Source organism: Pogona vitticeps, chromosome 3, assembly GCF_051106095.1.
Source record: "Pogona vitticeps strain Pit_001003342236 chromosome 3, PviZW2.1, whole genome shotgun sequence".
Classification (NCBI taxonomy): Eukaryota; Metazoa; Chordata; class Lepidosauria; order Squamata; family Agamidae; genus Pogona; species Pogona vitticeps.
The window spans coordinates 46312005-46339155 of record NC_135785.1 but is presented as its reverse complement, the minus strand read 5'-3'; the positions used below and the strand labels follow the sequence as shown (position 1 = coordinate 46339155).

Genomic DNA, 27151 nt, shown 5'->3' with positions numbered 1-27151 from the left:
CCACTGATATGAGCCGGATTATTTAGAGTGGTCACAATTGACTAGATAGGCGGGGTATAAATGAAATAAATAAATAAATAAATAAATAAATAAATAAATAAATAAATAAATCAATAAATCAATCAATCAATCAATAAATAAATAAATAAATAAATAAATATCCACAGGATAGAGTCTCTGGCTTCTCTATCTATAGTCCTCCCTTTCTTCCAAATGGGCTGGTTCAAAGACTTTGAAAGCTATCTAAAACTGAAGGTGTTAAAAGCTAAAACTTTATATCAAAAGGTTAAAAGGACTAAATTAAAACAGAATGAGGAGGCAACCAGAAGAAAATGCTGCTGATGCCCCTTGCTGGAACTGGAACCACCCCAAAAGCACAGGTAAAACAACAGACTACAGTAATGGGTTTTAAAATCACCATGGTCCATCAGTCACTTAAAGTTAAGCCTGCCTGAGGAGAAAACTCTTTGTCTGCTTGTAGAAAGATGGCAAAAATGGGGTCAGCCTGGCCTCCTGTGGGAGGGAGTTCCAGAGTCAGGGAGCAGCAACAGAGAAGGCCCTCTCCCATGTCCCCACCAAATATACCCATGAGGAATGTGGAACTGAGAGAAAGGCCTCTTCTGATGACCTTAATACCCAGGCAGGCTCATAAAGGGAGGTGCAGTCCTTGAGATAACTTGGGCGCAAACCATTTAGAGTCTTATAGGTTAAAACCAGAACTTTGAATTGTGTCTGGAAACAGATTGGTTCCCTGTAGCCAGCCCCAGCTAACAATCTGGCTGCGACATTGTGGACTTGCTGGCATTTCTGAACACTTTCCAAAGACAACCCCACATAGAGTGTGTTACAGTAAACCAGCCAAGATGTGAGTAAGGCATGTGTCAGTGTGGCCAGATCAGTAGGCAAAGCTGGTGCACTAGTTTTAATTATGCAAACATACTCATTACCTCCACAGAAGCATTCTCCTACAATAAAGACTTTACAACTATGTTTAGAGTAAAGCTGATCTAGAACTTACAAAAAATGTTTTCTTTAGAAAAGATCTTTACTTTTCTCTTTTCTCACTGTAATGTCTCTTATCTTCTGAAATAAGAAACTATTTTGTTTGCAAAATTGTCTCTAAATATTCTCCACTAATTTTGTGACAGGCAGGCAGTATTCCACATTGTCCAGTGACAGAGAAGGATGCATAATAGTAACCAGGCTGCTAATACACAGTTACGCTGCTGCTGCTGCTGCTTTCAGTGGCAAGCAAGCAGGTAAAAAGCTATCATGCAATGAACGAACAAACAGATGGACAAATGGATGGACAGACAGACAGACAGGGTGTTACTGCTAGCACAAACTACTGAAGAATTTTTCTTCTTAGTGAAATGTGCTGAAATGCTACCAAAATTTCTCTGCTCACAAATCGAATCAAGAATTTTGGGAGGCCATTTGTACACAGACAGTGTTTGTATTTGATAAAAGGTTATTGACTGACAGAGCAATCCTATACCTGTGTATTCTAGAAGGAAATCTTAAGGTCAAACTAGACTATACAATTAGAATGTTTTTAGAAGAGATGCTGCCTCAAGTGATGGAAGATGTCTATGTCATAGCACATAACTTTTAACAACTGTGCATCTTGCATGTTTTGTTTTGTAGTTGGTCACTGGAATATCAGCATGAACTTAATCTGAAAGTCTGAATGCAGTGATATATATCTTTGAGGAAATCCCAGTGTACACAATTATTTCTTGCAATGTATAGCCTGTCATCCTTTGTTTTCACTGGAGTTTATGTCCTGATAGGTGCACAGTGAATTATAACCTGAGTTGTAAAGGTGTTCTCTCTTTTTAAAGCTTTAGAATACTCAATGGGTACAAAGTCCTCAACATTTCCATGAGACATTTTCACAGACCATACCAAAAGATTTGACATTTAGCAAAATCCTGAAAAAAAAAACGCAAATCCACAGAAGAGGATTAGCACAGGCACTCCAGTATCCATCAGTAATACATATGGGAAATACATAACAATAACAATAAAAAAGATTCTCCTTCTCACCCTCATTTCCTAGCAAAAAAATATTTCACCAAACAGGATTTTTGTTTGTTTTTTGGTAAGCTACTCCGAGGCCAAACAATGCATTCTTTTCATATTTGTTGTTGAGGATGCAGTTGCTGCTTCTGAAGTCATTATTTTCCACTGAACATCAAGAAAGCAAATTCCTGTTAGGATAGATTCTTTTAACTTCACCCCACTTCACAAAGTGCCCTTCTCTTCCATGTCAGATGAGAAGATGGCAGCCAAAAAATATTCTCTGGAAGCTATATTGTCTTGGCTGATTATAAATAACTGTACCATAATATGGGAGCGTGCATGAGCTATAGAAGATAAGTGTGTTATTCTGGGGCAGCAAAACAAGAGATAGAATAGACTTCTTTCATTGTTCAAAGATAAAAACAAAATGAACATTTAGTCCTGCTCTTGGCTTGGGGAGGGGAGTCAGAAAAAAATGGTAGAGTTGCCCTTAAGAAAAATGAGTGCAATAAAGCTGATGGTAACTGAGCAGTGGTAGGTGATGCTCTGGGTCAGTGTCTCATTATACTGAGTCTTCCAAAAAGGTAAATTTCCAAGCTCTATAGGAGAAAATGGACATTCCTTTATCTCAAATTCTGATTCACAGCAATTATATGTGCCAGCTTACCCAACACTGGTGGCCTGAAGAAGCAATAAATCATGAATCTGATGTCTGGTCCAGCAGATGCTTGCAGTTCTTCAGAAAAGCTAAATCGGCAGAGAATTCTAGGGAAGTGTCGCAGCTCAGATTCCAATCCATTAGCATCTTGGCTATTGCTTCATATTTTGGTTCTTCCCCCCAGATCTTCATGAAATGGGATCCTCACTGAATTTGACTGCATTCTTTCCAAACGCATTTGGCTGATGCAAATTACGAGGCTACATCCTTTCCTTGCTGGTACCTTAGAACATCTGCTAGTTCTAAAACAACAAGTGACATTTGCTCTATCCTTTCCATAGCATTTGTAATTTGCACAGAGAAGAATCTCATGACACTGAAATATCTGGAGCTGATCTAGCTGTTCCTGCACAATTATTTGTTCACTAGCGTGGAATGGAGTTTTCAAGTCTCTCCTTTGCATAAGGTGCGTGTTTTGACGCTGGCTGCTTAATAAATATTACCTTTGCTGCTTAGCTGCAGCATTTCCTGCTAGGAACTTCCAGCTACAGCACTTTTGCCAATGGTGCTGGAGCCATTTCAAGTAATTTCTTGTAGCTTTTTTTTGCAAACTGTAAGCATCATGAATAATTTAATAATTGAGCAAGCATCTGATTGTCATTGCAGGATGATTCTGGAGAAGGTTAGGCAAATGGTCTGTTCCCAGGGCATGCTTGGATCCCTTTGCAGTTGAACCCCCCCCCCCCATTCCACTTGATATTAACTAGTATATCTCATGATCAGGACACTAAAAACAAAAACAGAATCTCTTGTTTTCTAATGCATGTATGTGAGTGCAGAACATCTGTTTTTAGGGAGTGTAAAAACGGTGTCTGGTTTGGATAGTTATCTTGGGTGAACCCCTCCAAAATTAAAATCTGGATTATGAGACCAAGGGAAGATTGCAGTTTTTTTGCTGAAAGGTACCATTGAATAGGCAAGTGGGAGAATGAACAGAAACATATGATGTCATATAGGGCAGTGGTCCCTAACCTTGGGCCTCCAGATGTTCTTGGACTTCAGCTCCCAGAAATCCTGGCCAGCAGAGGTGGTGGTGAAGGCTTCTGGGAGTTGTAGTCCAAGAACATATGGAGGCCCAAGGTTGGGGACCACTGATATAGGGAAAGGAGAATGCTGTGCAATTACTAAATACTAAGCAAAGGACTATCACAACTATTCTTGGAATTGCTTCTAAGCCCATCCATATGTAAGTAGTATTATTACATATCTTTATTTCAAGTTGTGTGAAGATGCAGGAAAAATGCTACATGGTCTTATTTCCACTGGAAGAGAACGAACATACAGAATCATGTAGTCAAGTCCAATTCACTGCAGAAAGTCCAGGTTAGAGCTTCCCCAACATATGACAGCCCAGTCTCTGTTTGAAAACCTCCAGAGAAGGAGCTCCACACTATGCTCTGTTATTGGATTCACTGTGGTGGGTTGTGGAGGTAATGGAGGTGGGGTGGGAGAGGCAAAGTTTATTCCAAAATGGTTAGACCTTTCCTTGACTTGAGGGAACTCCCTCTTTCCCCAGCAGTCTACTGTACTTCATCTCATGGAGTTAAGGAAAATCCCAACCAACTAGAATAGTTTTCCTGGAGTGCAAGTAGCTGGAGGGGAGAGAAGGACAGCAGCTTCTGTAAATTTTCCTTTCTTAATTTAATCTGAGGATCGTGGGGAATATGAATGGCTTTTATGTTACTTGGAAGTTGATGGCTTAGCCCAAAGCTAAGATAATGGTGAGTTTCGGTACCAACCTATTTTTTTGTGTATTTTGATGGCATAACACTTTAATCATAAATATAGTACCTGAATGCTTTCTCATTTGGAACATAGTTTATTTTAAGTATATATCAACTTGCTGTCTTGAATACTCCTATAAAGTGAAGAGAATTTGCATGCCTTGTTGATTCTAATGGGTTCCTTAGGTTACATTCATGTATGATGTTAGAAGTTGTAATCTGAGTAAAACTAAATTGGATTGAGCTTCTCTATTTCCTTTTGCCTTTGGATATGTTTTAAGTCAATGAAATCACCCCTTGCCTTCAGCCCCAGGTGAAGGAGGTTAAAATGTAGCATTAGTGAATCATATTCTTACTACACATGCCCTACTTAAACTACCACATGAATGGAATGGATTTCAGTCACACGCTGCCTATTTACCTCTCAAACATTATTTCCTAAATGAGCGATTATCACAACTGAGGTGTTAAGGCTTCTACTGTAGTAAAGAGAAGCAGACAGACATCATTGATCTTCCTACATGTGTATTTTTCTTACGTGTTTTCCAAATGATGTATTTCAAAATAAATGAGAGCTTACCTGTTATTAGGATCCGGTACAACTGCCAATTCTTGTAACTTGATCAGGGCCAGGTATGAACTGAAAAGTTGAAAGAAAATTATTGCTGGACAAAGCTGAAGACAGAAAGATTCTCATAAGTAGTATCCAGGACACACTCTGCCTGGTTTACTTTCTCCTACATCAACTTTTTCTAGAGCTGATATTTACACACTGCCTGCCTGGAGATAAGAAGGAGAAACAAAAGCACTCCATTAAAAAAAAAAGAATGAGAAGACATTAAAGGAAAGAAATACTATACAATATATTGAGAAGAGCTTGCCAGAGGAAAAGTGGAAACAAAAACTTTAAAGTGACAGTGAGCATACAGTGTACCCAGAATAGTGTTATGTTCTTGTAGAAGAATCCCAGACAGGTAAAATATGGACATAAAAGAGGACAGTTTTCTCCAATGGTCTCTGATAAGTGATAAGGTGACTGCAATAATTACCGTGGCATCTCTCTTCTCAGGATTGTAGGGAAGCTGCTTGCCTGTGTTGTGCTGAAGAGGCTCCAGAAGCTTGCAGACAGAGTCTATCCAGAATCACAGTGTAGATTTCAAGCTAATAGATCCATTATTGACATGGTATTCTCCCTCAGACAGTTACAGAAGAAATGCAGGGAACAACAACCACTCTTTGTGGCCTTCATAGATCTCAAAAAGAAGCTGATGGCATACACCAAGATCCAGGCCTATAGAGCCTGTGTCCTGAGCACACTCCTGTACTACAGTGAGTCCTGGACCCTTTGTGCATGGCAGGAGATAAAGCTGAACACGTTCCATATGCGTTGTCTCCAACACATTTTTGGTATCACCTGGCAGGACAAAGTTCCAAATAGAGTGATTCCTAGATCGAGCTGGAATTTTTAGCATGTATACATTACTGAAACAGTGACATCTGTGCTGGCTTGGGCATGTTGTGAGAATGGCTGATGGTTGGATTCAAAAAGATCTCCTGTATGGATAATTAGTGCAGGGAAAGTGCCCCAGAGGGCAACCACAGCTGCGATATAAGGATATATGCAAGCACGATCTGAAGGCCTTGGAAATGGACATCAAGAGATGGACCTGACATCTGAGCATTCAGCCTGGAGGCAGGCAGTGCATCATGGCCTCTCCCAATTTGAAGAGACCCTTGTCCAGCAGGCTGAGGCAAAGAGGCAGTCACGAAAGCAGCAAAATCAGGAACCTAGATGAGGTACAGATTGTATTTGTCTTCAGGGTGGAAGGGATTGTCACTCTTCTCAGCCACACTAGACGCTGTTCCAAGTCCTCCATACAGAGAGCTATAACATAGTCTCTCAAGACTGAAGGATGCCTAATCTAAATCTAAATGTACTGGGATACAATATCAAAAATGATAGAATGATTTCAATAGGAATCCAAGGCAGACCTTTCAACATCACAATAATCCAAGTTTATGCACCAACCACCATTGCTGAGGAGACAGAAATTGAACAATTTTATGAAGATTTACAACACCTTCTAGAACTGACACCGAAGAAGGATGTTCTTCTCATTCTAGGGGACTGGAATGCTAAAGTAGGGAGTCAAGAGATAAAAGGAACAACAGGGAAGTTTGGCCTTGGAGTTCAAAAGGAAGCAGGGTAAAGGTTAATAGAGTTTTGTCAAGAGAACAAGCTGGTCATCACAAACACTCTTTTCCAACAACACAAGAGGCAATCTACACATGGACATCACCAGATGGACAATACTGAAATCAGATTGATTATGTTCTCTGCAGCCAAAGATGGAGAAGCTCTATACAGTCAGCAAAAACAAGACCTGGAGCTGATTGTGGCTCTGATCATCAGCTTCTTATAGCAAAACTCAAGGTTAAACTGAAGAAAGTAGGAAAAACCACTGGGCAGTCAGATATAATCTAAACCAAATCCCTTATGAATGCACAATGGAAGTGAAGAATTGATTTAAGGACTTCCAAAAAATAGCTGAAGATAATAGAAAGGGAAAAACCACAGATATGTTCAAGAAAATTAGAGATATTAAAGGAACATTTTGTGCAAAGATGGGCATGATAAAGGACAAAATTGGTAGGGACCTTACAGAAGCAGAAGACATCAAGAAGAGATGAGAAGAATACACAGAGGAATTATACCAGAAAGATCTGGATGTCCTGAACAACCCAGATAGTGTGGTTGCTGACCTTGAGCCAGACATCCTGGAGAGCGAAGTCAAGTGGGCCTTAGAAAGCATTGCTAACAACAAGGCCAGTCGAGGTGAAGGCATTCCAGTGGAAGTATTTAAAATCTTAAAAGATGACGCTGTTAAGGTGCTACACTCCATATGCCAGCAAGTTTGGAAAACTCAACAGTGGCCAGAGGACTGGAAAAGATCAGTCTACATCCTGATTCCAAAGAAAGGCAGCAAAAAAGAATGCTCCATGCTCCAGGAGGCAATGGAAGACAGGAGGGCCTGGCGTGCTGTGGTGCATGGGGTCATGAACAGTCGGACATGAGTTAACGACTAAACAACAACAACAAATGAACCATCATGTACTACTGTTTTCCTCAGTTCATGCCCGTCTCCACTGCCTACTCATGTGAAAAGAGCATATAGCCTATGGACTAAATATTGTAAGGCATAGTGAGGAACATGGTATAAAGTGTGCAACAAATGCCCTGCTTCTTTCATCTTTAGTGTACTAAGATACTTGTTTCTATGGATGTAATTTTTCTACTGCAGATATCCACATTTAGTGAGCAGATATGAGGTTATGGGGTTTGTTGCCACAAATGGCATCAGAGACAAAGTGAGAAGTGTTCCAAGATGTCAGTAAGGGATTTGTATTTGAAAGAAAAAGGGCCCCATTTGCAATTATTTCTGATTTCTTAAATACAAAGTATTCAGAGTAAGTTAAAAATTATTGAAAATAACCTTTCAGATTTCTTTTTGGGTTTCTTTCCCTGTTTGGGTTTTTATTAGAGCAGCAGACTCAAACTATGTTGCTAAATGTGTGAGATTAGATTTCTGGAATGTATTGAAGCTTTACATGCATCTAGGCATCTAGGCTTCCTAGTTGAAGATGTCTACATTCAGTATGTTGATGTCAAGGGTGCAGCTTGTCCACACACAAAGCATTGGGACAGGACTTGTAAGGAGCCCTAAAGCTCCTTCAGTGCATGCCCAACCCTTCACAGAAGATCTACAATGAATGCAATACAAATCTATAGCTATATCCCTCACTCGATAAGTTTAAACTAAGTAAGAGTACTGGAATGAAGATCCAGGGGTAAATTCTTTATCAGTCGTGAACTCATTGGATGATCATAGAAAAGTGTTGTCTGACTTTCTCCAACCACAACATGAGGGACGACTATGTCAAATAATGCCAAATTTGTTCCTGTGTGAAAAATTCATAGCATTTATAGTTCCTATGAGCAAGAGAAACTTGAGTACTAGTTTATTTAGTTTATTAAAGTTCCACTTAAACCAAATCATAATATTTGATAAAATTGTTTCCATTCAGATTTAACTGCATTCAGCTGAAAACAAAAGGTCTTTGCATTACACTTTATCTTTACCGTAACGGCCAACTAAATAAGCAAGCAACCACACACTAATATACTGATAAGTGTGATGTTATCTGTACCTGCTGCATGAGGAACTTAGCAAAAGAAGGAGAGGTAGATGCTTAGTTTCTTAAGAAATGTGGCTAGCAACAAAATGTTACCCTGTGTAGACTTCTAGCTAGACAAGAATAATCTCTTTCACAAGTCTCCGTTTTATCCCCCATCTACACCATTTTATTTTATTTTCCCTCTCTGTAGACACTCAGCATTCTTTGGCCACTAATAATGCTTTGTCCCAGTGTGCCACCCTTTTTGTTGCTTAGTCGTTTAGTTGTGTCCAACTCCTCGTGACCCCATGGACCAGAGCATGTCAGGCCCACCTGTCTTCCACTGCTTCCCAGAGTTTGGTCAAATTCATGATGGGAGATTCAATGACATTGTCCATCCATCTGATCCTCTGCCGTCCCCTTCTCCTCTTGCCTTCACACTTTCCCAACATCAGGGTCTTTTCCAGGGAGTCTGCTCTTCTCTTGAGATGGCCAAAGTATTGGAGCCTCAGCTTTAGGGTCTGTCCTTCCAGTGAGCACTCAGGGTTGATTTCCTTCATAATGGATAGGTTTGTTCTCCTTGCAGTCCAGGGGACTCTCAAGAGCATCCTCCAGCACCACAATTCAAAAGCATCAATTCTTCGGCAGTCAGAAGAATGGTCCAGCTCTCACTTCCATACATTGCTACTGGAAAAAACATAGCTTTGACTATGCGGACTTTTGTCGGCAAGGTGATGTCTCTGCTTTTTAAGTGTTGTCTAGGTTTGACATTGCTTTCCTCCCAAGAAGCAGGTGTCTTTTAACTTCGTGGCTGCAGTCACCATCTGCAGTGATCATGGAACGCTAGAAAGTAAAACCTGTCACTGCCAGCATATCTTCCACTTCTAATATGAATTAATTCAGTAGGTTTAGGGTTCACTGTATAGATTTCTCAGGAGATAGATAAGGTGGTCAGGCACTCCCATTTCTTTAAGGCCTTGCCATAGTTTGCTGTGGTCCACACAGTCAAAGGCTTTTGTGTAGTCAATGAAACAGAAGTGGATTTTTTTCCTGGAACTCGCTGGCTTTCTCCATTATCCAGTGTATGTTAGCAATTTGGTCTCTAGTTCCCCTACCCCTTCAAATTCCAGCATGTACTTCCTGGAGTTCTCAGTCCACATACTGTAGAAGCCTACCTTGTAAGATTTTGAGCATAACCCTGCTAGCGTATGAAATGAGTGCAATTGTACAGTAGCTGGAGAATTCTTTGGGATTGGGCCACCTTTAGTCCTTGCGAAATTTTTGCTTTGCTTTGTCTTGCTTTGTTTTGTAGAGGGTTGCACTTCTGCAAATCTAAACATTCCCTTAAACCTGTTGATTAATGTCCCCCCAAACACAAGAATGGTGCTGCTTGAGCTATATTAAGTTTGGCACTTGGATAATGAGTTTGCTGTTAGTTGTCAGGATGACTCACCTTAAGTACTTAAGGTGAACCAACCTAAGTACTAAATATTTTACCTGCACATATTAAAAGGTCAACTTTAAGGCACACTTAGGAGAAGGTCTGTCTTTAGCAATGGATGAGAAAGAATTGAACTGCTGTCTTTTCTTCATACCCTGCATTTTCTCTGTATTCTGACCCTGATTTCTAAGATGGCTTTTTTTAAAGCCTTATTTTTTTAAAATTCCCAAATCCTATACCAGTACCAGTATTTGAGGGGGCCTTCAACATGGAGACTTCTCTGGTGTCTCCAAGACGCCCTTAGTACAAAAACTATATGCACATTATGGGAAGGATTTTGCCACTCTACTGCAATCTTTCTCTGTCCATAACTTTGCTTGTTCATTTAGGGGAAAAAGGCTAATTGCTCAAAAGCAGGTTCTTAAAAGGGGAAATTATGGAAGTCAGATTCACTGGCCCTAATGTCCAACACAGGTAGAAAAGAGGGCTTACATCTTGTACAGCCTCTTAAATTGTCCCTGTCTGCACCAGCAGTGTTGACTCTGATCCTTGACTCTTTCTTGGTTTCTGTCTACAAATATCTCAGTCCACCCTCACACCTTCAGAGTACTTGGATGGCTCCCTGTCTTCCTCTGCCATATTGTCAAGAAAGGGATATGGCAGGATGCTGCGGAGAGGGGGATTGTCCTCAGATGCCAACCAGCTGGCAAATACAAGAACCTGGTGTTCATCCTCTTGCCATTTTGCCATGTCTGCTCAGATCTCTTGCTGGTTACTCTCCTTCTCCACTGCCTGCCCCTACTTCTCCCTCACCCAGTTACTGTTTCTGCCCCTTTTTATATCTTCCTCTTGGTGGGAAAACTTCTCTACAGGCTTTTCTCCACTTCATGCCATTTCACACCTTTTGGATTTTATTGTGTCTCTCTTGCCTAAGTGGGTGCAGCTTCAAGATCTTGCGCTGGGTGGGACATCCATCCATGGCCCAACATTTACCGTGGAGACCTGCAAGTGCCCAGAGGGATTACGATGTAGAACACTCCCATGGGCCAAAGTTCACTCACTCACAGCCCCTTATCACAAATATTTTTCCAAAGGTTATTCCTGTGCCCCTGGCGCTCTCAGCTAGTTCAGTGGTCCCCAACCTTGGGCCTCCAGATGTTCTTGGACTACAACTCCCAAAAGCCTTCACCACCACCTCTGCTGGCCAGGATTTCTGGGAGCTGAAGTCCAAGAACATCTGGAGGCCCAAGGTTGGGGACCCCTGAGCTAGTTGACAGCTCACTGTCCCAGTTTCTCAAATGCTTAGGCCATGCCACAGCTTCAGAAATGTCCTTTCAGCTCAGAATCTGGCAAACCTGTGTTGCAGAGGTTTCCTGGGTTTGAGCTGGCCAAAGAGCTAAGCCTTGGAGAATGTCTACCTGCTTGTTTTGAATTGTTGGACATCCTGTTGGAAAAAACACATGAAGGATGTAAGGCTTTTTAATGCAACCAGAACAGAGGAAAGCAAACACATACTTTGATATGATATCTAGAAGTTTCAGTTCTAACGGATATGTTATATTGGCACAAGGATAACATAATGATAGTTTAATTTACATATTTTATGAAAAGCATGTACGTATTCTACTAAGAGATGCCACATATTACATATAGTATATGTATAGTTATTCTTGTTACCATCTAGTGTAAGTGATGTCTCCACTCTGAGGCTCTCTAGGCCAAGAAAGTAAAGTTTGTATATTATTGTTAGATGTTGACTGAACAAAACCAAAATGGATTTATTTGCATGAGCTTATTTTCATCTTGCTGCATATTATTATTTATATTTATATGCAATTATAATCTAAACTAATTTCCTTTAGCAACTGCTATGTCCTACTTCACAATGAAATGACAAAATTTTTAACCATTTTTAGGTAAGTCACTTTGGGACCCAGTTTTAGAAGAAAGGCAGCACATAAAGAAATAAAATAAACAAATGCATATAAAATATAAACAAATATGACTAAAGTATTATGATAACCAAACCTGAGCTAAGGTAAAAATGCCCAGCAAACCTGCGACCTCTGCAGAAAAATGGCATACTTGTTTTTGCACATTGTCTCCTTGGCCTAATTGCAAGCTTTTTTCCAGAGACACTTTGTTGTGCACTTGTGCGACAGGCAACACCTTGAACAAAAAGGAACTTTTGTTTGAGCCAATGTGGCAATTCTTATATTCTGCTCTGGAATACTTCTTTTCTTTTCTGTTCTGTTCTTTTCTTTTGGTTTGTTTTCTTTTCTCTCTCTCTCTCTCTCTCTCTCTCTCTCTCTCTTTCTTGCAGAATAGATCAAATATAGTGCATTTAAATTTGCATAAAGAAAAGTCACTGACAAAGATGTAAGATATATGTTTTATCTCACGTTGCGTGACAGCTTTGCAGATTGCATTTGCTTAACAATACAGGGCATGCGTAAAGTGAGATGTTATTTGTGACTGACAATTCACTTGTCACTTTCATCTAGTAATGTGCCCACCAAACATGAACACATGTTATTTCCCCACTGAATTATTAGATGTCTGCTTTGCTAGCTGCTTCTGTGCCCTCAGGGAACTTTCCTTCTGCTTTTTTTTTTTTTTTTAAATGAAGAATATTCACTTAAGGAAGCTTGCACAACTTGTGGTTGACCAAGTTTTAAATCAGAGCCTTTTTGCTTAAGAAAAAACATTTTGAGAAAGTAGGTAGAAAGTTTTTTCCCCTCATTTGGGATTCTGTGATCCCAACTCTGGGATCACCCAATCAAGTTGAACAGTAGAAGATTCAAGACATACAAAAGGAAGGATATCTTCACATAGAACATCATTAAACCATGGGATCCACTGGCACAGGATTTGCTGATGGTCTCCCAAGTGTCTGATTTGCAGCAGGGATATGGCAGATTTATGGATAATAAACTACTAGTCACAATGAGGACTATACATCAACTGTAGTATAAAGAAGGGGCAGCTTATCTCAGAATGTTTTGGGGGAACCCCATATTCTGTTCACAAGCCACTTCTTATATCACTTGGATGCCTCTGAATATCACCTGGTGCAGAACAAGCAGTGGGAGAGGGTCAAGGCCTTATGGCCTGCTTGTAAGCAACTCAAGGAGCATCTAGTTGGTCAAGAGATGAAAGAGACTTCTATATTAGATAGGCCTTTGATCACATCCAGCTGAGCTCTTTTTTGTTACATTGTAGTTCGGGCAGGTAGCAAAGCCAGGATGTTTCAAGGGCCCTTAGCCAATCTTGCATAGTTGGCATGTGGCATTCAGCTTGGTGGATTACAGACTGAGCAGGCCAGCAATGATGGCCAACAATGGTTAAGGGATGTTTTGAAAAAGGAAAGTGTCTCCAATCATCAAGCACCAGAAAACCATGATAGGATATCAGCTTTATTCACACTTTTAGATAGACTATATTGACAGGGTTTTTCTAGTGGGCAGCTTCTTTCAGTCCCTGGGATCACTTTGGTAAGATGCCATTACTATATAGTTGGATATATGGTTGGAAATAATAGTCCAGGAACTGCCACATGGGCCGCTGGTATGCCTCTGTCATGGTGTGATTTGAGAGGCAGATGCCAATAATGTAGAAGGCAACTAGAATCACCAGTAGGAGAATCACCAGCAGGATGCCTGCAAAGTGCCACAAGATGATGAAGATCCAGGCTATCTTCACCCTATCAAAGCACAGAAAAGGAAGGCTTACCTTTAGTAAAGACAAGACAGAGTGAAATAATCCCCTCCCTGCAGGCTTCAGTGAAAGAAGAGTGATGGGGCAAAATGGGTGTGTAAGTGAAAAAGGCTGGCATTTGGCCTCAAGAATATTCCGAGCTCTTTAATGAAGGCCAGCTGCCTCCAAGGATGTATCACAGATGATACCTAAAAGCACATTCGGGAGTTCCTTTCATACCATTTGAGCATATTACAATTGCTGGTTTTGTTATTAATGGATTAAGGGGTGGCAAATCAGTTCTGGCTCAGGACAAAGACACATTTAAACCAATTAGGTATTGCAATCCATTGGCAGATGAATGGGGAGAAAATGTCAGAACAGTGTAAGATGTTACAGAGCACTGAAGTATATCTGGCTTCTTTGTATCCAATTCAATGCAGTGGCTGAAATATTGAGTCTGAATGTGGCAGAGCCATATTCAAATCCTCACAGATAAAGCTCAGTGGAAGGGCTTAGACAAGTCAATGTCACACCTATCTCAATGAGCTACTGTGAAACTTGATTGACAAATTGTTATGCATCATGCCCAGTGTCCTGTTCCTAGTTTCAACCACAGAGTAAACCCATTGAATCAATAATGGCATGGTAAATAAACATGTATATAAATCCCATTTAGTCATTGGGTCTACTCTAGCTGGGACTAGCCTTTTAGTCTTTTAAAAAATTCTTCAGTACTTTGTGAGAATATATTGGCAACAGCTCTCTCTGGCTTCTCTGTTCATCATGTGTGCAGTCAAAGATAAGCTGATACAGATCTCTCAAAGATCAGCTGATACATATATCTCAAAGGTTACCGTAATTTATCTCTATTTTATAGATACATTAAATGGATTGGATTGATGTTGAGTGTATAATGTATTTGTGCAACTATCGGGGAAAGCAGATAAGTTATACTAAGCAGATGTATGCTGATGGCAACACCTTGGTCTGATTAGCCTTGTCCATGACCCAATTTATGCACGCATGCATGCACGCACGCATGCACGCACGCATGCATGCATGCATGTATGCATGTATGTATGTCTCCTTCATGGATTGCTGCCTTGTCGTGGCGAAGGGGCTTGAGTAACTCAGAGAAGCTATGGGCTATGCTGTGTAGGGACACCCAAGACGGACAGGACATAGTGAAGAGTTCTGACTAAACGCAATCCACCTGGAGTAGGAAATGGCAATGCCACTCCAGTATCTTTGCCAAGAATGCCCATGATCAGAAACAAAAGGCTAAAAGATATGACGCTGGAAGATGGGCCCCTCAGGTCGGAAGGCATCCAACATGCTACTGAGGAAGAGCAGAGGACAAGTACAAGTAGCTCCAGAGCTAATGAAGTGGTTGTGCCAAAGCCGAAAGGACGCTCAGCTGTGGACGTGCCTGGAAGTGAAAGGAAAGTCCAATGCTGCAAAGAAAAATACTGCATAGGAACCTGGAATGTAAGATCTATGAACGTTGGGAAGCTGGAAGTGGTCAAACAGGAGATGGCAAGAATAAATATCGACATCCTGGGCATCAGTGAACTAAAATGGACAGGAATGGGCGAATTCAGCTCAGATGATTATCATATCTACTATTGTGGGCAAGAATCCCGTAGAAGGAATGGAGTAGCCTTCATAGTCAACAAAAGAGTGGGAAAAGCTGTAATGGGATACAATCTCAAAAATGATAGAATGATATCAATAAGAATCCAAAGCAGACCTTTCAGCATCACAATAATCCAAGTTTATGCACCAACTACCACTGCTGGGGAGACTGAAATTGAACAATTTTATGAAGATTTACAACACGTTCTAGAACTGACACCAAAGAAAGATGTTCTTCTCATTCTAGGGGACTGGAATGCTAAAGTAGGGAGCCAAGAGATAAAAGGTACAACAGGGAAGTTTGGCCTTGGAGTTCAGAATGAAGCAGGGCAAAGGCTAATAGAGTTTTGTCAAGAGAACAAGCTGGTCATCACAAACACTCTTTTCCAACAACACAAGAGGTGACTCTATACATGAAAATCACCAGATGGGCAATATCGAAATCAGATTGATTATATTCTCTGCAGCCAAAGACGGAGAAGCTCTATACAGTCAGCAAAAACAAGACCTGCAGCTGATTGTGGCTCTGATCATCAGCTTCTCATAGCAAAATTCAAGCTTAAACTGAAGAGAGTAGGAAAAACCACCAGGCTCCTCAGGTATAATCTAAACCAAATCCCTTATGAATACACAGTGGAAGTAAAGAACAGATTTAAGGAACTCGATTTGGTGGACAGAGTGCCTGAAGAACTTTGGATAGAGGCTCGTAACATTGTACAGGAGGCAGCAACAAAAACCATCCCAAAGAAAAGGCAATGCAAGAAAGCAAAGTGGTTGTCCAACGAGGCCTTACAAATAGCAGAGAAGGGAAACAAAATGGAAGGGAGATAGGGAAAGTTACAGAAAATTGAATGCAGACTTACAAAGTATAGCAAGGAGAGACAAGAGGGCCTTCTAAAATGAACAATGCAAAGAAACAGAGGAAAATAACAGAAAATGAAAAACCAGAGATCTGTTCAGGAAAATTGGAGATATTCGAGGAACCTTTCGTGCAAAGATGAACATGATAAAGGACAAAAATGGGAGGGACCTCACAGAAGCAGAAGACATCAAGAAGAGGTGGCAAGAATACACAGAGGAATTATATCAGAAAAAGTTGGATATCCCGGACAACCCAGACAACGTAGTTGCTGACCTTGTGCCAGACATCCTGGAGAGTGAAGTCAAGTGGGCCTTAGAAAGCCTGGCTAACAATAAGGCCAGTGCAGGTGATGACATTCCAGTTGAACTATTTAAAATCTTAAAAGATGATGCTGTTAAGGTGCTACATTCAATATGCCAGCAAGTTTGGAAAACTCAACAGTGGCCAGAGGATTGGAAAATATCAGTCTACATCCCAATCCCAAAGAAAGGCAGTGCCAAAGAATGCTCCAACTACCGCACAATTGAACTCATTTCACACGCTAGCAAGGTTATGCTTAAAATCCTACAAGTAGGCTTCAGCACTATGTGGACCGAGAACTCCCAGAAGTACAAGCTGGATTCCGAAGGGGCAGAGGAACTCGAGATCAAATTGCTAACATGCGCTGGATTATGGAGAAAGCCAGAGAGTTCCAGAAAACATCTACTTCTGCTTCATTGACTATGCAAAAGCCTTTGGCTGTGTGGACCACAGCAAACTATGGCAAGTCCTTAAAGAAATGGGAGTGCCTGACCACCTTGTGTATCTCCTGAGAAACCTATATGTGGGACAGGAAGCAACAGTGAGAACTGGATATGGAACAACTGACTGATTCAAAATCAGGAAAGGAGTACGACAAGGCTGTATATTGTCCCCCGGCTTATTTAACTTATATGCAGAATACATCATGCGGATGGCTGGACTGGAGGAATCCCAAACCGGAATTAAGATTGCCGGAAGAACTATCAACAATCTCAGATACGCAGATGATACCACTCTGATGGCAGAAAGTGAGGAGGAATTAAAGAACCTTGTAATGAGGGTGAAAGAGGAGAGTGCAAAAAATGGCCTGAAACTCAACATCAAAAAAACTAAGATAACGGCCACTGGTCCCATCACCTTCTGGGAAATAGAAGGGGAAGATATGGAGGCAGTGACAGATTTTACTTTCTTGGGGTCCATGATCACTGCAGATGGAGGCAGCAGCCACGAAATTAAAAGACGCCTGCTTCTGGGGAGGAAAGCGATGACAAACCTTGACAGCATCTTAAAAAGCAGAGACATCACCTTGCCAACAAAAGTCCGAATAGTCAAAGCTATGGTTTTTCCTGTAGTGATGTATGGATGTGAGAGCTGGACCATAAAGAAAGCAGACCACCGAAGAACTGATGCCTTTGAACTGTGGTGCTGGAGGAGGCTCTTGAGAGTTCCCTGGACTGCAAGGAGGACAAACCTATCAATTTTAAAGGAAATCAACCCTGAGTGCTCACTGGGAGGACAGATCCTGAAGCTGAGGCTCCAGTACTTTGGCCATCTCATGAGAAGAGAAGACTCCCTGGAAAAGACCTTGATGTTAGGAAAGTGTGACGGCAAGAGGAGAAGGGGACGTCAGAGGATGAGATGGCTGGACAGTGTCTGCGAAGCAACCAACATGAAATTGACAGAACTCTGGGAGGCAGTGGAAGATAGGAATGCTTGGCATGAAGAATCGGACACGACTAAACGACTAGACGACGATGTATGTATGTATGTATGTATGTATGTATGTATGTATGTATGTATGTACGTACGTACGTACGTACGTACGTACGTACAGTGGTGCCTCGCTTAACGAGTGCAGCGTATAACGACGAAGTCGCATAGCGATCCGTTTTTTGGGATCGCTAATGCGATGGCTTACCGATGGCCCCAATGGGCGAAAATCGCATTGCGAAGACCGGTAAGCATTTCGCTTACCGATCTTCGCATTGTGACGCCCGACAATCAGCTGTTTGGCAGTTCTAAAATGGCTGCCACGTGACCCAAAAAGGCCGCCGCAACCATTTTCGCACCTTTCCCTCGCTTACCGAGGGTGCGAAAATGGTGTCGCAATGAGGAAACATTGCATAACGGTGAGTAAAGAAGCCATTGGAACGCATTAAACTAAGTTTAATGCGTTCCAATGGCTTTTTCCGTCCGGTTTAGCGATGTTTCGTCATAGCGAAGGTTAATCCGGAACGGATTAACCTCGCTATGCAGGGCACCACTGTATGTATGTATGTATGTATGTACAGTATGTATGTACGCATTTATTTATTTATTTATTTATTTATTTATTTATTTATTTATTTATTTATTTATTTATTTGACTTGTATGCTGCGTGCACCCTGTGCTCACTATCAACGTCTCTCTAGGATCTGAAGTAGCATGTTTACGTGTAACTTCCTACAAGTTTACATTAATTGGAGATGCTAGTGTTGGAACTGGGAGCAATCCTCAATGCAGTTCATATGTTCTGTGCCATGAAGTCAGAACCAACTTGTAGTGACTCTAATAGGGCTTTCAAGGTAAGTGAGATTTTAAAGGAGTGGTTTTACCAGTTCCATTCCTCCAGTGAGTTTTCATGGCTGAGTGGGGATTTGAACCCTGTTCCCTAGAGTCCTAGTCTGTCACTCTTCCCCTTACACCACACTGGGAATTTATGTATATGCTCCATCACTGGGGTGTTTTCCTTTTTCAAGGAAACACAAAACACACTACTGTCAAAAATCTGAAGGCTCAGTTCTTGAGATTTTAACCATTATCTTGCGCTAATTCCATGCAACTTTAGAGCAAGAAAACACAAACCATGTCTTTTCTCACTTGCAACTGTGCATTCATATTAACACTGCCTATTTTTACATGGCTGTAAATTCCCCTTTCACTAGGAAACAATCAGTGGTTATACTGTACTTGATTTAGAGCACTGGTTCTTAACCTTGGGTTACTCAGGAGTTTTGGACTGCAACTCCCAGAAGCCTTCACCACCAGCTGTCCTGACTGGGGTTTCTGGGAGTTGCAGTTCAAAAGCATCTGAGTAACAAAGGTTAAGAACCACTGATTTAGAGGAATGGTATTCACTATCATGGGGTATGGGCTCCAAGACATGTAACAGACTAGAACACTGGATAAGGTGGGATTTTGGGACATGTCTGAATTATTGTGGAATTATAGTGGTTTTTTTTTATATACCACAAGTAGTAATGTGTTCTACACTAACCTACCACCACAAACCTGCTTCTTCACAGATTTTCCTTCCCTTTGCATTTTCAATTCCTGCAGATAAAAAAGAAGGTTGAGAAAATTCATTTCTGCTTGTAATTGTATACAAATAAAAGAAGCCCTAATATTTCATTGTGGAGGTTCCTAAAACTGAATACAACTCTGACCTGAAGCAACATTGTACCTCCTACTCCTCCAAACAAATTTTCATATCCATGCTGCTGAATTGTGCCCTGATTTTGAAGTCCTGCTTTAGATGTTGTGGTATGAGTGTATGTTTGTACTGTGGCAGCTTTTATGCACTTCTGCTGAAAAACAGGGTCATTGGAACATAAGAAAGGTATGGTGGTTCCTGAGCTGTTATTCAGAGGCTTGCCATCTCTAATTTTGAGTATTGTCTCTGTAAATCAGAATTGACTTGACACAGAAATAGACATACAAACACCCATCCATCCTACATGAATTTATCTGATGTCCTTTTAAAGCCATCATTGTTGAATTCTACTATCATATCCCCTGATCCTGGAGAAGGCATATTAGACCCAATCATTGTAAGGTAGCTGTTGTGTGTCAGGCTAAGACACAATAGGATTTGCTTGCAAAACTGGCCTGAGCATAATGCCTCAGACTGAATGAGAGCAGAAGAAGATTAGGACAGCATATACAAGATTCTGTGCTCTTGATGACATTACAGAGTGGACCAGTCAATTAGTTTACTAAGCCAGATCTTGTTTTATGACCACACCTTTTTTTTGTCTACCTAGCAAGATAACATTTAGAAAGTATCACTTATACATGAGGGAAGTCTATAATGCTAGTTGTTTTTGCCCCCTTCAATAAACTACAAATAACACAAGTGTGCATCCCTTTCCTTTCTTAATCCTTAAATAGCATCTCAGAGTTTCAGAAAGTTGCTTTTTTGGGTACAACTGCTATACTCCAGAAAGTAACTATTCCAAGCTCTGATATACCTCCATAACCAAACACAAGGTGCAAAGAAAGAGGGGCAGCTGTTTGCCAGGATTGCTGAGTACATGTGCTCACAAGATAGCTTGCTCTGTATTGGGTAAAACAAGATTACTGACCAGTTCAGCCCTGGCTATTTCATACATCAAGCTCTTGGGGTGGAGGTTCAAAAACTTGCCTGGAAACTTGGTCTGCTGTCTGAAAGCATGAGAAAAGAATGGATTATTAACATGCTTCATGACAGTCATTCTGTGGTAGTATTCATAGACGATATTAGTTCTGGGTCTTTCTGAAAGAATTGTTCCTGTCTATGTTAATATTATGTGACAGTGCTTGGTCAGGTAATACTATTACCATGCAGGGATATTATTATTAACTGGATTCTCAGTTTCATGTAGTGGATAGAGTGATGGACTAAGACTCAGGAGACCTGGGTTCAAATCCATGCTTGGCCATGTTGGGTATGTGTGTGGAGTTGTAAAACCACTCTTTAAATATTTTGCTTACTTTGAAAGCCCACTTAGGGTCACCATAAGTCAGTTTGAACTTAATGGCACATAACACACATATTTCATTTATTTATTGTAGTTATATCCCGCCCATCTGGTCAATTGACCACTCTGGGCAGCTAAAATAACATTATTTTAATATTCACATTATGTGCAACAGGGATGAGCACCCCTTACATCATTGGGCTCCAAATCCAGATATTCCACACTAATGCCTGTGATTAATGGGAGGTGTAGTTCAGGAACATCTGGAAAGCCCTATTTTTCATTCTTTTCTGTTTCTTAAAAATGTAAATTATTCTTGGATTTTTTTTCTTACATTAAACCTACATTTGCATTTCAGTCAAATGGAATATGGAGTCCATGATCAGGGAAAAGCATGTCTCTCTAAACCAGATGTTAACTGTCTCTAGTCATGGCCTAGGTAGATGGGCAATGGCTCAGACCAGAACAGACCACATGATATGTATATAAAATTGCTTAGGTGATTTGAGGAAATGATGGTGGACTTGTTGTACTGGCATGAATAAAACTGGGAAAGTTGGCATTAGAATGGAGGGGAATGAGTTATGGGCTCAGATCAAAGGACATGATCCAAAGCTGAGCAAGGAAGGCACTGGTCCTCATTCCAGCAATTTGGCTATTTGTGGTCATCTCCAGATTTTTGTCTTGGATATTAGGCTTTCCCCTGAGTTAGTGCTTCAGATAGTCTGCTCAGATGTGGTTTAAACAAATCAGTAGAAATCGGCTGTTTCTTTTGTAACATGCAGGATTATTTTTTGTCAGTAATATGACATGTGTTGCAGTCAAAACTGCATTCCTTACTAGCAGAACCAGCACAACTTTGATCAGTCTGCTGCACTTGAAGATCTGAATCTGGGTACAGAAGGGATTGGATACATAGAGGAGTCTTACCCGGCCCTTTTTTTCATAACAGCTGACAGTTCATCCTGCAGAGCTTTCTCTCTGTCCTGGAGAACCTGAAAGCAAAATATTTAGCAGCTCCCCTTCAGTGGCTGTTTCTCTTTTCCCCCTCAAGCAGTATATTACATTTCACAGAGTTCAAAGCCTGAAGGAAGGAAGGAAGGAAGGAAGGAAGGAAGGAAGGAAGGAAGGAAGGAAGGAAGGAAGGAAGGAAGGAAGGAAGGAAGGAAGGAAGGAAGGAAGGAAGGAAGGAAATGTTCTCTACAGAACAAATTAATCTGGTTTCCAAATTATTTCACAGCAAATTTTCACAGTCAGAGCTGCCAATAATAATAATAATAATAATAATAATAATAATAATAATAATAATAATAATAATAATAATAATAATAATAATGTTCAATGCAAATGGCTATTGTATGTATTGGATGGGATAATACGGATTTAACTGACACATGAAACCAAAGCAAAGAGCCTTTATTAGGAACAGGGCAATCTGGTAGTGATATTTCAATATTAAATATCCCACCTCCCATCTTGAGTCTCCCAAAAAGATTCCCACAGGCATAAGAGATCCCTAGGGAGCTTCGGATCCTGAAGTGGGGGAGATAAGAAATTTTTAATTTAATTAAATTGAAGATATCAATCACCATATGATGACATCATCTGGCTTGCATGGCGTAAATTTACACTGACAGGATTGCAGCCATTATATTCCTCACTACCCAAAAGTAACTAATCACAGCTACCTATGTTGCTTGTAACTAGTCACTTCCATAGCTGGGCCCTGAGTAGTAGCCACTTTTGAGATGTTAAGAGCCACTGACACAGAACTAGTTGACATGGGGTGATTTGGAACATTACAAGCAAATGCCAACATAATTAAAACAAGTCATCCATACTTCTTCCTATGTGATGCATACAATATGTGATGTGGGAATTCAGAATTCTTCCTGTAGAAGGATGTCTAAATTTCTCATATGTGTGGTTTTCAAACATCTCTCCATGGTATGTTACAGTGAAGGGGCAGAGGGTTGTGGATATTTTCTCCCCTGAGAATTTTCCCTGGTGTTGCTCCCCTGAGAATTTTCCCTGGTGTTTTTGGAAATCTTCTAATATTTTTTAAAAATATTTTGGAGGGGAGATATAATAGTCTGGTAAGTATAACATGAAAAATACACTCCTCCTTAACACACACCTAAATATGCTTCTCCCTGCCCATATCTGGCTTTCAGATGGTGCTGTCAAGGCACCATTGTGAACCTCTTTCCAATTCTGGTCAGCAAAATATAATATTAAACAAACGAGGAAACAAATGATGCCTTCTTGTGCGTAAAGTTAGGCCATCATCCTGAGTACAGGGAGAATGTTACAAAACCAGATAAACTCAGCTATGGGACAATGTCACTGATTGTAAATTATGCTACTTAAGAGCAAGGCAATATCTATTCAGGAAATGTTGTCCTCAGTTTGATTAGCTTCATTTGTCCTCATTGACATAATCATAGATCCAAATCTGATTAGCTGTGTGTCAATGTCATTATTTCCTAAAATATGACGTCTGTTTTGGTAGCTGAAGCTATGAACAGCACTGATTTTTTTCCTGTAAAACATTTGATTAATACCAAGGAAGAACAAAAAAAAAAGTATGTTTGCAATGTTTGAATAGATTTTCATGATTTTGAAGGAGCTGTCATCCTTTGTTTGCATCCGAGTAAACCTGAATAGGGCCAGGCTCCCTCTCTACATTAATCATTTGCCGCTATTTTATAGTGAAATAAGTGCTACTGGTTACTGTGGAGTGTATTGAGTCACCTTAGATTTATGCCATGATACAACAGTATGGCTTTAATTATTTTTAAAGATCTATAAACAGGCCAATAGGTACACTCTTCCCCACTTTTTACATTATACCACATAAGGGCCCATGGAGCATGCTCCACCATCACCGTGTATGTGTAGGGGATAATCACATGCAAACACCAAGAAATTTAAAACTTTACAAAACTAACTTTTAGAATATGTGTCTGAAAAGTTGTGGTAGATCACAGCTAGAATCTATGTGACTTGCAGAGGAGCTGACTCACCTAAATCCCAAGCTCTAGTTATGACTTACTGCTGGATTTCAGCCATAGAATCATAGAATGATAGAGCTGGAAGAGAACCTAAGCCTAATCATGTTCAATGTCCTGCCAGAGCAGGGAATCCATACCTAAAGCATCTAACAGATGGCCATCCAGTTTCTAATGAAAGATTGACCATCAACTTCAAAGACAGTCCATTCCACTGTTCAACATCTCTTATTGTCAGGACATTTTTCTTAACATTCAGTTCTATTTTTTTCTTATAATTTGAATCCATTACTTTGAGTCCTACCTTTTGGAGCAGTTTGTTACAATTAGACAGTAGAATATTTAAACATAAGTCTCAACACACTGATCAACCACTCATCTCAATATGATGGAGCATCTATGGGATGTGCTAGAACACCAACCTGATCCATGGCGGCCCCACCTCACAGTTTGCAGGACTTGAAGGATCTACTGCTAATGTTTTTGTGCCAGATACCACAGGACATGTTCAGACATTTTGTGGAGTTCATGCTTTGATGCATCAGAGCTGTTTTGACAGCACAGGGGGGGGGGGGCTACACAATATTAGGCAGGTGGTTTTAATGTTGCAGCTGATCAGAGTATGTTCTATTATGTTTGCTGTTTAGCAAGCATTTTGGAACTGCAACCCATATTAAGTAGTCACTATGCTTCATATTCAGTCCTTCAAGAGTACAATATGTCATTCATATACCTCTATTTTTACTTGATATTCTTGCATATACTCTTCAAGCTCCCTGATTTGGTGTTTCATCTGGAAAAGAAGCACACATCACCACCATCACCACTATCATCATCCTAATTTGTCTAATGCTCCTTTCATTCAATTTTTGGGCAACACAATTACATTTTCCCCCTGCCCAATATATTACAGGAACCTCAGAGATCTAATTTATAGTAAGAAAGGCACTTCCATATCAATTATGTGAGACAACATCAGGAGGTAGATCAGAGACAAGTAACGATCATTATCAGGCAATCTGATGCTTGCTTTGATCACCAATCAGACTTGTTGAACATTTCTTTAGACAACTGAAAAATATTGGGTGAGTAGCTGTGTGGATGGGAACTGAACATTTAAAAAAAGGAACACTTTTAAAAGGCCTAGTTAATGCCAGCCTCCCCCACCTCCTGTTACCTCCCCCTATTTGGAAGAAGGAGATGATGTATCAGGTAGAGGAGTCTTGAAATGAAGAAGGGAGGTGCCTCTTCAAGGAAGAGATTAGCCTTATCTCACTGGGGATGTTAGGACTTGTAGTTTATCCTGATGATTCCTATTGACATCTTCCTAGCTGACTTCATCAGGTATGTCAACTCACATCAGTGAGACTGTGAAATGCTTAACTGGTGCTGGATTGTGTCCTCCATATGCAATAAGCAAGCATACCTTTGTAAAAACTTCATCTTCCTCAGCACAAGTCAGGTTGCATTCTTGGAGCTCTCTCTAATTAAAAAAAATCATGTGAGGGATTTTGAGATATCTTGCTTGGAACATCCCAATGGAAATGAATGCAAGACTCTTTCTGTTCTGGCAGAGAAAGAGACCTGTACATCATATGACAGAACTGAATAAATAACATTTTAGCCTAATCTTTGGTCAAAGATGCTAGTGCCTCAGATGATACTTTTATCATGCAATCACTTTGCCTTATTTATGGAATTGTATTGAGCAGACATTATTTTCTTGTTCGACCCCTTTCCTGTCTCTCCTTCTATCCTTTCTTTTCATCTTTTTGCCATCTATTTTTTACCCTTAATACATTAAGGAAGAAAAGTCAGAATAGTTGTGTACCATCCTTTGATTGGTTGTCCTAGGAGCCTTCCACCTGCAGGACCTTTTTTCAGCACATAGTCCTTTTGCCCAAAATCCACCTGCCTGCTGTCAAAATATAGCAATTTTTTAAATATACTTATTTAAAGAAACACACAAAAGTACATTGTGTGTGTGATGTGCAGTGTAATAGACAGGGTGATGGACTAGGACTCAGGATGACTGGGTTCAAATCCCTGCTCAGCCATGGAAACTGGGGGAATGGAACTGGTAAGAACACTCTTTAAATATCACACTTACCTTGAACACCCTATTTCTATGTTTGTGACTTCATGGCACATAACAACAGCAATATAAAAGTACTCCAAACAAATTACATTGCTACCTTGACTTCTGAACTTAATCCATCCCAGAAGATGTTCGTAAGTCAAAACATTCATAAGTCAAACCAGTATTTCCCATAGGAATGCACTGAAACCTGATTAATCGGTTCCTGCTGTTTTTTCTTATGTCAAGGCATGGTTTGTAAGACGAAGTATTAGTTCCCATAGGAATTGTGCACTATCATGAAAAGATGAGGTGACTAAAGCAGGGATGTGTGAGATCTGCCAGTTTCCACCATGAATTTTGCACCTTCATAGACACTGAAGTCAAGATCCTGTTGAGGGATGTGAAGCAGAAAAGCAGTCACTTAAGTGTTCCCCCTGCTCCAACAGTATCCCCTTCATGTGCCTAGTCTCCCACTGAGCATGAGTTTGGTCATATAGTTTGTGGTAAGACCACTTGTATGATGAGGGCCTGCTGGAGAGCAAAAGCCGTAGCATGATTGTCATTGTACATGTGGTTTTTCTAAGTAAGATTTTGGCCTACATGTTCAGGATAATTTTCTTGGATTTAATTGTCACAACTGCAATTAATCCTTATCCAGTTAAAATCTGTTTTGCATGAACATTCCTTCACATGGACAAAAACCTTGTGCTGTTCTAAGCTTTTTTGATCCTCCTTCTAATTGTTCTCACCTGTAGTTTACTGACATGACAACAGAGCTGCAGGTAACTTCGCTGATTGATCTTCTTGGATGCTGTCAAAGCTGAACTCTAGCATGGGCACAAAAACACATACATGGTCACATTCAGTTCACCAGTATCCAGTGGCCAGCCCACTCATTCTGTTTTGCTACTCTCTTACATTTTTAGAGTTGGGTGGCCAAACCAGATGTAATTCTGGTGACCAAATCCCAAGCATCCTTCTTTTCTTTTAATTTAACTAACTAGTAGTCTTTTTTTTCTCCTTGGGCCTGATTAATAGAA

At 40.4% G+C, this 27151-nt stretch overlaps 1 long non-coding RNA gene across 1 annotated transcript; it reads right to left on the bottom strand.

Moving 5' to 3' along the window:
- Positions 1-8905: 8905 nt before the first annotated feature.
- LOC110091715 (uncharacterized) lies at positions 8906-20773 on the bottom strand. Its single transcript, XR_012084908.2, has 3 exons — positions 20646-20773; positions 19573-19614; positions 8906-13787 (listed from the first exon to the last, which is right to left on the bottom strand). It is a non-coding gene; the product is annotated as an uncharacterized LOC110091715 (long non-coding RNA).
- Positions 20774-27151: the final 6378 nt, after the last annotated feature.